At 45.1% G+C, this 10,260-nt stretch overlaps 1 long non-coding RNA gene across 1 annotated transcript; it reads right to left on the reverse strand.

Annotated features, from left to right (window-relative positions):
• Positions 1 to 9,819: 9,819 nt before the first annotated feature.
• On the reverse strand, positions 9,820 to 10,260 carry LOC134438414 (uncharacterized). The gene is made up of 2 exons (XR_010032577.1): positions 9,960 to 10,260; positions 9,820 to 9,852 (listed from the first exon to the last, which is right to left on the reverse strand). It is a non-coding gene; the product is annotated as an uncharacterized LOC134438414 (long non-coding RNA).

Genomic DNA, 10,260 nt, shown 5'->3' on the forward strand with positions numbered 1-10,260 from the left:
TGTGTGTGTGTGTGTGTGTGCATGTATTTCTATATGTGTGTGCGTGTGTGTGTGTGTGTGTTTTGGCAGGAAGAGATTTGTGAGCGGTGGTGAGTGTCAGCGGCTCCTCTCTGTAACTGTCCCAGTGTTGCTGTTCTGTAGTCCAGGCTCTGAGGGAGATTGATGATGGGGGTGGAAGCTATCACAGTACAATGGACCACTCCCCAACACGGACACAGACGCATTCACACACACAGCCTCGACAAGCGTCTCTTTCTTAGATATAGGCATGGGTGCTGACAAATACATAAACAAACACATAAACACACACACATGACCACCCGCCTACCTGCCTGCCGCTGTCACACTCCTTCATGTGGCTGCTAATCGTCCAGGGTGGAGGTGGCAAACCAAGTGAAAAATAAATAAAGTCAGCGACACTGCTTGTCTACTGTGAATTATTTAATGGAGCGCAACGTTTCGACCTTCAGGAATTCATCAGGAGAAAGTGTGAACATGGCATTGAATGGGTCATTTTAGGAGGTGGCAAACCTACCAGGGGAAGTTGACAAGGGCTTTAGGCTTTATCCTGTCTGGATGGGCCCCCTGCATCTCAAAGCAGCGGATGTTAGCCCACAGGGAGTGGCTTCAACAGCACAGAAGATGAATGGATGGAACGAAGAATGGCTCTAACATTCAGGAATGGGGTTTTTTACCCGACAGAGGAAATGTGAAATGTTTGCTTGCTTGCAGCTGGAATGTCTCGATCAGTCACCATGATCCAGTGCAGGTGTAAATCGCATATACTACACCTTGTCAAATAGCCTACAGTCAAACTGAACAGCACATTTAAAAAAACAAAAAAACAAGCGCTACATACAGGAAAAGTTGAAGTGGAATTAATGGTGAAAGATAAGAGCTATCGATTGAGAAAGTTATGATTCATGTAGTGGAAAACCAAACATGGCGTGAAAAGGACATGTCATAGCTTCTTTTCCTCCAGCAGAGAAATGAAGTTTGACCTTTCTCTCTGTTCTGGAAGCTGTGGTCGCATCTAACCTTCTTTTCCTCAGAGAGAGAGAGAGAGAGAGCAATATGTATGAATTCTGTTCAACTTTGTGGGTCGTGTGGTTGTTGTTTAAGTTGTGGTTGTGTCCTGCTGTTGCAGAGAGTCTTCCAGTGGAAGCCAAGCTGCCCTGGCTGAAGCAAGCACATGAACTGGAGGAGCCAAAAAACGCCTCAGAGGAACCCACGTCAGTCTCACGACCAAAAACAACAACACCCCCTCTCTCCCCCCAAAAAACCCTCCCTTCTTTCGCTGTTTTGGTTTGTCTCTTTTCATCTGCTTCCACATCATATTTGTTTTTTTCTTCTCCTTTTCCTTTAGCTGTCATTATCTCTCTCATTTGCTTTTCTGTTTTTGCTTGTATGCAACGTCTCTTCTCTCCTCTCTCGTCTTCCATCTCACTTACTTATTCACTCAGCCCCTCGCTCTTTGTGTTGTGTTTCTCCGCTATCTTTCTCTCTCTCTCTCTCTCTCTCTCTCTCTCTCTCTCTCTCTCTCTCTCTCTCTCTCTCTCTCCCACTCTCGCTCCTCTTCCCTCTTTCTTTCAACATTCGTTCTTTCAGGGAGGGGAATCTCTTGGGACCTGCTGGGCCTATTAACTGTGAATGCAGAATGAGTGGGTTTCTGGTTGCCCCTTCATGCCAGAGACAGTGTGTTTGTTTCTCCCCTCGGTATTAACGCCAAGACCAGGTTCTCGTACTGATGTGTTTCTTTATTGTACACCGTAGAACTGACACAAACACAGACAAACACATAACAACATTACTCATATATCCATAAACACACACACAGACTCCAATGTTATAAAAATAGAAGATAAAATAAAATACAACATACCACTTTGCCGGGTTATAGACCAAGAGGAAAATGTTGACTTCAACTTTCAGCTTAGAGTAAAACTTGATGAAGCCTTGTGCTTCAGACACACTTGAGGTAAAGTTGAGGGAGCTAAACAAACGCTACCCTTTCTCCATGCCAAAACCATCAACGCTAGTAGTAGCCTTCATTCATTAACTTTGAAGAGGAAGTGACATCATCATCTACAATGCATCGTGGGAGTTTGAGTGCATTTCACATTCAATGTACAATCTTTCTCCATAATAAAACATAATTTTAATAGTCATAATCGTCATACAAAATGTGCAATATTTTCAAGTACAAAATATAAATAAAACATCTTTATTTGTGCAAACATGAAATGTGCAAAAAGAAAAATCCTGCCAGCCTTTATGGCTGCAGCCACACTCCCACCATCACACAACGTGAGATAATGGAATCGCAGAGGTAAGTTCACACGACCAACACACACACACACGCACACTACACATAAGCATGAAAGCTAGGTAATCAATTAATCACCTTGATTAAACTAATATCTTATTCTGACTCAAGTAAAGAGACTACTTTGTGTATGGGCCTCTCTAGATACACAGGTTTAGTGGTGCGTACACCTTTATCATTCAATGTTGCATCACTGACTAAAAGTTTGATCTTTCTGACCCGGCCGTCTGACCCTGGAAAGACTTCAACGACCTTGGCCAGCTTCCAATGGTTTCGTGGGGCTAGGTCATCTTGCAGTAAAACAATGTCATTCACTTTTGTGTTCCGGCGGTTCTTGTACCACTTTTCTCTTTGTTGCAAGTTCAATATATATTCTTTCCTCCATCTGCGCCAGAACTCATTGGCTAGATATTGAACTCTCCTCCACCTCTTCCTCAGATAAAGGTCTTCCCTAGAGAACTCTCCAGGAGGAGGGGCAATTATTTCAGACTTCATTGTCAAAATATGATTGGGTGTTAATGGCTCTGGTGCTAATGGATCATTCAGATTCTCAGATGTCAAAGGTCGGCTATTCACTATCGCCATTGCTTCATACATGAATGTTCTCAGCGATGAGCTGTCCAAGGCTCTGCCAGACTGATCCAAGATGGCCGTCAAGACACTTCGCACTGTTCGGATCTGTCGCTCCCAAACTCCACCCATGTGACTGGAGGAGGGCGGGTTGAAAATGAAACTACAGCCCAGCTCTTTCATGCGCTCTTCAGTGGATCCTTTCATGAGTTTTTGGAACTCTCTTTTTGCGCCAACAAAGTTTGTGCCTTGATCACTGTGGAGCTGCCTGACATTCCCACGAATGGAGATAAAGCAGCGCAATGCATTCAGGAATGAGTCTGAACTGAGATCAGTAAGTGCTTCAATATGAACTGCCCTTGAGCACATACATGTAAACAGGAGGCCATATCTTTTCAACTCCTTTCTTCCCTCTTTCACATAGAAGGGACCGAAGCAGTCCATGCCGCTATAAGTAAATGGAGGAGTAGCCGCTAACCTTTCAGGGGGTAAATCTGCCATGACTTGCTCTTGCGTGCTCTTGCGATATTTCCTGCACTTCAAACACAGGTATATGATGGAAGACACTTCACTGCTACATCCCAGAATCCAAAAGCCCTTAGACCTGATCTCATTCATCGTCATACCACGGCCTTGATGACAAATTTGTTCATGAAAATGTTTAATGAGAAGCCGAGAGACATGATGGCCCTTTGGGAGAATAGCAGGTTGCTTAACGTCGGAATGGAGTGTTGCTTTAGTCAGTCTTCCTCCCACCCTCAAGATATTGTGCTTGTCCACAAATGGGTGTAACTTGTGCAGCCTGAAGGCTTGAGTTGACGTAACTTCCTGTTTTTCTTTAAGAGCCTTGATTTCTGCACAGAACACGTCTTCTTGAACCAGACGAATGATGAATAGCTCAGCATCTTTCCTCTCATCCAGCGTTGTCAACTCTGAGCTTTCTTTGAGTCCTTTCAAAGTCCTTGCAAGACGCTTAAGTCTGGCTGTGGCCTTGATCATTCTTACCCAGTCTGAAAACTTTTGCAAGCGGCTTAACAGAGGTGTTTGCTCAGTTGCCTTTGTCGTGAGGACTTGGGCCCTTCTGAGTTCTGGGTCATCAACACAGACTTCTCCCTTGATCTCCTCCTCAGGGAGGTCTCTTTGCCACAGGAAATTTGGTCCAGTGAACCAGTTGGACTTGAGAAGTTCATTTGCAGTGAGCCCACGAGATGCATGGTCCGCTGGGTTGTGTTCTGTGGCCACATACCTCCATTGGCAAGGCTCTGTGCTGGATTTGATTTGCTGTATTCTATTGGCTACAAAAACTTGAAACCGTCTTGCATCATTGTTAATATAGCCCAGAACAACCTTTGAGTCTGTCCAATAGAATTGACTGAGTTCATCCAACTCCAGTTCTCTCTGAAGCAGGTCGCCGATCCTGCTGGCCACAACTGCTGCAGAAAGCTCCAGTCTGGGAATCGTTGTCACCTTCGTTGGGGCCACTCTTGCTTTGCCCATAACTAGTGAGCAATGCACTTCTCTGTTCTTCATCACTGTTCTAAGGTAAGAGCAGACTCCATAACCAAACACACTAGCATCAGCGAAGTTGTGCAATTCATAACTCAGAACATCCTTACATGCTGGTGGCACATAGCAACGTGATATCTTAACTGTGGCTAAGTCTTGAAGATCTCTGAGCCATAACTCCCAGCACGGCTTCAGCTCCTCTGTAAGTGGCTCATCCCAGCCTACTTTATCTCTGCACATGGTTTGCAATATCTTTTTCCCTGTCAGAATGAAGGGTGCCACAAACCCTAGTGGATCGAACACTGACGCTACTGTGGAGAGAACACCTCTTCTAGTGAATGGGTTTTCTTTAACAGTTACTCTGAACTGGAATGTGTCAGATGAAACGCACCACTGCACTCCAAGTGCTCGTTCCACCTTAGCCTGGCCTAGATCAAAATCCAAGTCTGCAGCACTTTCCGCACATTCCTCTCTTGGCAATGATGCGATCACCTGCTTGCTGTTGGAGACGAACTTGTGCAGGTGGAGGTTACCAGACTTGCAGAGGTCTCTAGCGTCTTTCACTAGCTGCACAGCTTCCTCATCACTTTCAACGCTTGTCAATCCATCATCAACATAGAAGTTGCGCTGGACGAATCTTGCTGCAGCTTGGCTGAACTTTCCCTCACCTTGAGTAGCAAGATGCTTGAGCCCAAAGTTGGCACACCCAGGCGAAGAGGCAGCACCGAAGAGATGTACTCGCATACGAAACACTGATGGCTGTGCTTCCAACTCATCACCCTCCCACCACAAGAAGCGGAGGTAATCCTGGTCTTCTTTGGCAACATGGAACTGATGGAACATGCGTTCCACATCGCACATGATGGCAACTTGACCCTTGCGGAAGCGACACAGGACTCCTATGAGGGTGTTTGTGAGATCTGGTCCAGTCAAAAGATGTTCATTCAGGCATATGCCCTTGAATCTCGCAGAGCAGTCAAATACCACCCGAATCTTGCCCGGTTTCTGAGGGTGATAAACCCCATGGTGTGGGATGTACCAAGCAGGCTGCTTACTGATCTCCTCATTAGGAACCTTCTCTGCGTCGCCACGAGCTATGATGTCTGTCATGAAGGCCCTGTAGTCTTTACAGTATTGCTCGTCTTTCCTGAAACGTCTCTTTAGGCACTGGAGACGGTGTTCAGCACAAGCTACATTACTTGGCAGTGCTGGCTTGTCCTGCTTAAAGGGTAATGGCATTTCAAAATGTCCGTCATCCTTTTGCTTGATGCCCTCTTTCAGCTTGGCTAGAAAACGAAGATCTTCTTGAGACAGCACTCCATCTTCTCCACTGCTCTCTGTGAAATCAGACTCAAAGATCTTCAGTATGTCTGCTGGAGTGAGCATTTCTTTCACCTTAGTTCGATACACAAAGTGGACCTCAGACTTAAGTGGCTCGGGTGTTGGAGTGATTTCTCTTGAGATGACTCGGTGACTGATTCCAATGTCATCTGCTAAATCATTATCCAGATTGCTGTAGCCAATGATGCTCCACCCCAACACTGACTTCTGGGCAAATGGTTGGCCTTCCTTTCCACTCACCACGCCTCTGGGAAGCAGAACTTGGGGGCAATTGTAACCGATTAACAATCCAACCTCACAGTCAAGCTCAGGCGGCATCTTGTCAGCTAGGTGTTCCAAATGAGGCCAACCCCTGGCAGTCTTACAGGTGGGTATATCAGACTTATTGGCAGGTATGTATTCTCTTGTGTATGTTATTGGAAGATTGATTCTCTCATCAGACATCAAGCCTCTTACTTGTAGGCCACGCATCTTGCTGCTTGACACAACCATCGATCTCGATGTAATTGTCGAAATCTTGAGCCTCACAGGATCTCTCTCTACATGCAACAGGTCAGCTACATCCTTCAGAATAAAGGTAGTGTCGCTCTGAGTGTCGAGCAAAGCATACACTAAAATCTCTTCCTCAGGATTAGCTGTTGATGACACGTACACAGGGAGAATTGATGATGTGTGGGTGTTTCTGTCCTGCTGGATGACTCTGTTTGAAGTTGCTTGCTGTACCTCTACATGTTCATTGGGTTGCTCATGTTTGCTTTCAGCAGGTTCCCCACTGACCGCTTGCTGCAGCTGATGAGATTGAGATGTTGTGCTCTTCTCGCGATCTTGATGTAGACAAGTTGGATGGCGTTTCTCACACCTCTCACAGACACTTCTTGCAGCACAGGCCTTGGAGCTGTGTCCAGCCTTAAGACAGCCAAAGCACAATTTCTCTAGTTGCACAAACTTCACTCTATCCTCAACTGGCATTTCCATGAATTTCCTGCATTTGTTCAGAGAATGTCCAGACCATTTGCAGAACTTGCATACATAACTGGCCTTTTCACTTGAGCTTGTAGAGAGAGTTTTCGCAGAGGCATTGCGGTATCTGTGAAGCTTGTGATCTGAATCACTTGGTCTATAATTTTCTTGCTCTGACTCTTTCAGTGCTTGGAATGACGTAATGGGATTGCAAGCTATCCTGGCTTCTGTGTTGAGAAACGTAACAAATAACTTAAAGTCAGGAAAGACCTTGTGTTCATACTGAAACAGCGTTGCTGTTCGGTTCCAGCGGGAACTCAACCAGTCTGGCAATTTGGCAGCGATTTTTTGAATCTCGACGCAGTCGTTTAATGTTTGCAAACCTTGAGTATGAGACATGGCTGTTGTGACACTGGTCAGGAAATCTGCAAACTCCCGGAGGTCCTTGCCGTCTCTAGAGGAGATTTTGTGCCATGATTGAATTTTGTCTCTGTATGCCTTGCCAATAACAAAAGGGTTTCCAAAACGATCATCAAGCATGCTCCATGCAGCTGTATACGCGTCTTCTGTTCCGACAAGAGAATATCCTTCAACTGCACGCTTGGCCTCTCCTCCTACATACTTTCGCAGGAAGAAGAGTTTTTCCTGAGCCGGTAGGTTCTTACGATGGATAAGTGTGTTAAAGGACATCTTCCAGTCTGTATATTGTAAAGGATTTCCAAAAAAGATAGCAGGCTCCGGAATAGGAATTCTGTTGGCTGCTATTGCATCAGCAAGCATCCGTACAAGGTCATTGGTGGAGTCAGCAGAGGTGGCTTGCATGTCAACTTGAGGAACCGCTGTACAGGCAGGTGCTGCTGTTTCAATGCTGTGGCCATGTGAGAGAGCCATAGGAGGTGGAAGTGTAGCAGAGGGCCAACTTGCTGGAATTTGAACAGGTACAAATGAACGGGCCGCAGGATCCAACATGGTGCCTGCAGTGGCATGAGCGCTCTGTATAAGCTGAGGTGCTGAACTAAGGTGGTCTTGTAGGCGGGCAACAGGAGGTGGCAGGGTGAAAGAAGGCCTGCTTAATGGAGCTGGCAAAGGAACAAAAGAGTAGGCCGCAGGTTTCAATGTGGAGCCTACAATGTCATGACTGTTCGGTATGTGCTGAAGTACTGAAGTAGGTTGGTCTTGTACCTGAACTACAGGAGGTAGCAGCGTGAAAGAAGGCTTTTTTAATTGGGCTTGCAAGGGAACTGAGGAGTAGGCAGCAGGATCCCATGTGGTGCCTACAGTAGCATGAATGCTCTGTGTGTGCTGCGGGACTGATGCAGTGTGTTCTTGCAGGTCTTCCTCAGTATAAATTTTAAGTCTGGCCTGTGCAGCATTGTGTCTTTTCAACTCCTCTAAACGTTCCACCTCCTTTTTCTTTTCCTCCAACTTTCTTTTTCTAGCCGCACTTTCTGTTACAAACACAGCCGTTTCCCTTGCCCTTTCTGCCTCCATTTCACGTTCCTTTGCCTCTCGCTGTGCAGTTATCTTCTTCTCCTCTGCTTCCAGTTCTCTGATCTCTTCTTCACATTCATGCTGGGTTTTCATAATTTTAAGAACCTCATGTGTTGCTGCCACCTCGGCTGCAGCTTGTTGCTGCTTTTCCTGTGTAGGCTTGATGGACACACGGCTAGAAACTCTGGAGGTTGGGCACAATCGCAGAGAGCGGACACTGGACTCTGTGGGGTCGAACACAGAATCAGCCTCAGGCCAGGGTATGTCATCTGGGTTACCTGTAGCACTGATAAAACACAGGGCCTTTTCCCTTGCAGCCTTAGTTATAGCACAGCAGCAGTCATTCCTTCTCCTCAGTTCATGGTCAGGTACTGAAATGGCTCGGATTCTTTCATAGGTGGTATTTAAATCATTTTGTTGGACATTAATAGCAGCAATAATTTCCACAATAAAGTCTGAGTCTTCTTGGCCCTTAATTGCTCTCTTTAATCCGTTAATATGATATTTCCACCGTTTATACATGCGATCAAATGTCTTTAGCAAGTCTTTCAGTTTGGCCTCTTGTAATTGTTTTCCTTTTTCTGAAAGAACACGTGGACGCTGACTCCTCCTAAGTGGCTCCTCTGTCTCCTCCTCTGTGGCGTCGCCGCCCTCCTCTTTAGGTTCGGGAGCCTCTGTGTTTTCTGCTTGAATGTCATCTTTAGTTACAACTTTTCTAGAATCGTCTTGGTCAGGAAGGTCTCCATTTTGTGTGTTTTGTATTGTTATTTCCCTTGAGTGTGACATTTTATCTTGTTGTAATGCTACTTATACATTAATGAAATAAAGTAATTTGAAAGAAACGCCTATATTGTTGCATAAATAGGCCTATGTAGCACCAGTAAGCTTCAATAAGATTTTAAATGGTATAAACTGTAGACTTATTAAGTGTAGCCTAGAGGTCCAGACCAATAACTGCACTCATTTGCAAAGGCAACACCCAAACATCACTCAGAGGATTAGATGAAGCAAAAAACAAAACAAAAACAACACGTCAAAAGGTTCAAGGAAATCAGTGCAAACATGCATAAATGGCTACAATGTGCAATAGGCCACAACACATTAATTTAAGAATCCAAGCAAACGAAGTTCTGTACAAATATAGCAATGTAGAATTGTGCAAACAGCAATTTCAACCTGTGCAAACTTCACGTGCTAACTTTCAAGTGCTGGTTTAAGCAACAGCTTACTCTTCAAAACAGTTCGATGAATGGAAACGTTCATAAATCCTTTAAACTCCGCGGGTAGAAGACGATGACAGTTCTGAGGGCAAGTCACACACACTGTGCAACTTCAAAGGCACCACCAACCTTAAGCGTTTCCTTGCTTGCCTTGCTGTGTGCTCCTTGCTTTGGGCCCGCACCGAAATCCACGCAGTCGAGTTGTGGAACTACTCCGTCTTTCTTTCCGAACTCCTTTGCCGGACGAAACGCATTCAGGGTCGGCGACTTCTCGTCCTTTATTCCGTTCGCCACGACTTCCACCACAGCGTTTCAGCTCGGCTGCTTCTCGTCCTTCAGTCCTCGCGTTCACCGTAGTGTTCTACTGTTTCTCCCCTCGGTATTAACGCCAAGACCAGGTTCTCGTACTGATGTGTTTCTTTATTGTACACCGTAGAACTGACACAAACACAGACAAACACATAACAACATTACTCATATATCCATAAACACACACACAGACTCCAATGTTATAAAAATAGAAGATAAAATAAAATACAACATACCACTTTGCCGGGTTATAGACCAAGAGGAAAATGTTGACTTCAACTTTCAGCTTAGAGTAAAACTTGATGAAGCCTTGTGCTTCAGACACACTTGAGGTAAAGTTGTGGGAGCTAAACAAACGCTACCCTTTCTCCATGCCAAAAACATCAACGCTAGTAGTAGCCTTCATTCATTAACTTTGAAGAGGAAGTGACATCATCATCTACAATGCATCGTGGGAGTTTGAGTGCATTTCACATTCAATGTACAATCTTTCTCCATAATAAAACATAATTTTAATAGTCATAATCGTCATACAAA

Source organism: Engraulis encrasicolus, chromosome 22 (genome assembly GCF_034702125.1).
Source record: "Engraulis encrasicolus isolate BLACKSEA-1 chromosome 22, IST_EnEncr_1.0, whole genome shotgun sequence".
NCBI lineage: Eukaryota > Metazoa > Chordata > Actinopteri > Clupeiformes > Engraulidae > Engraulis > Engraulis encrasicolus.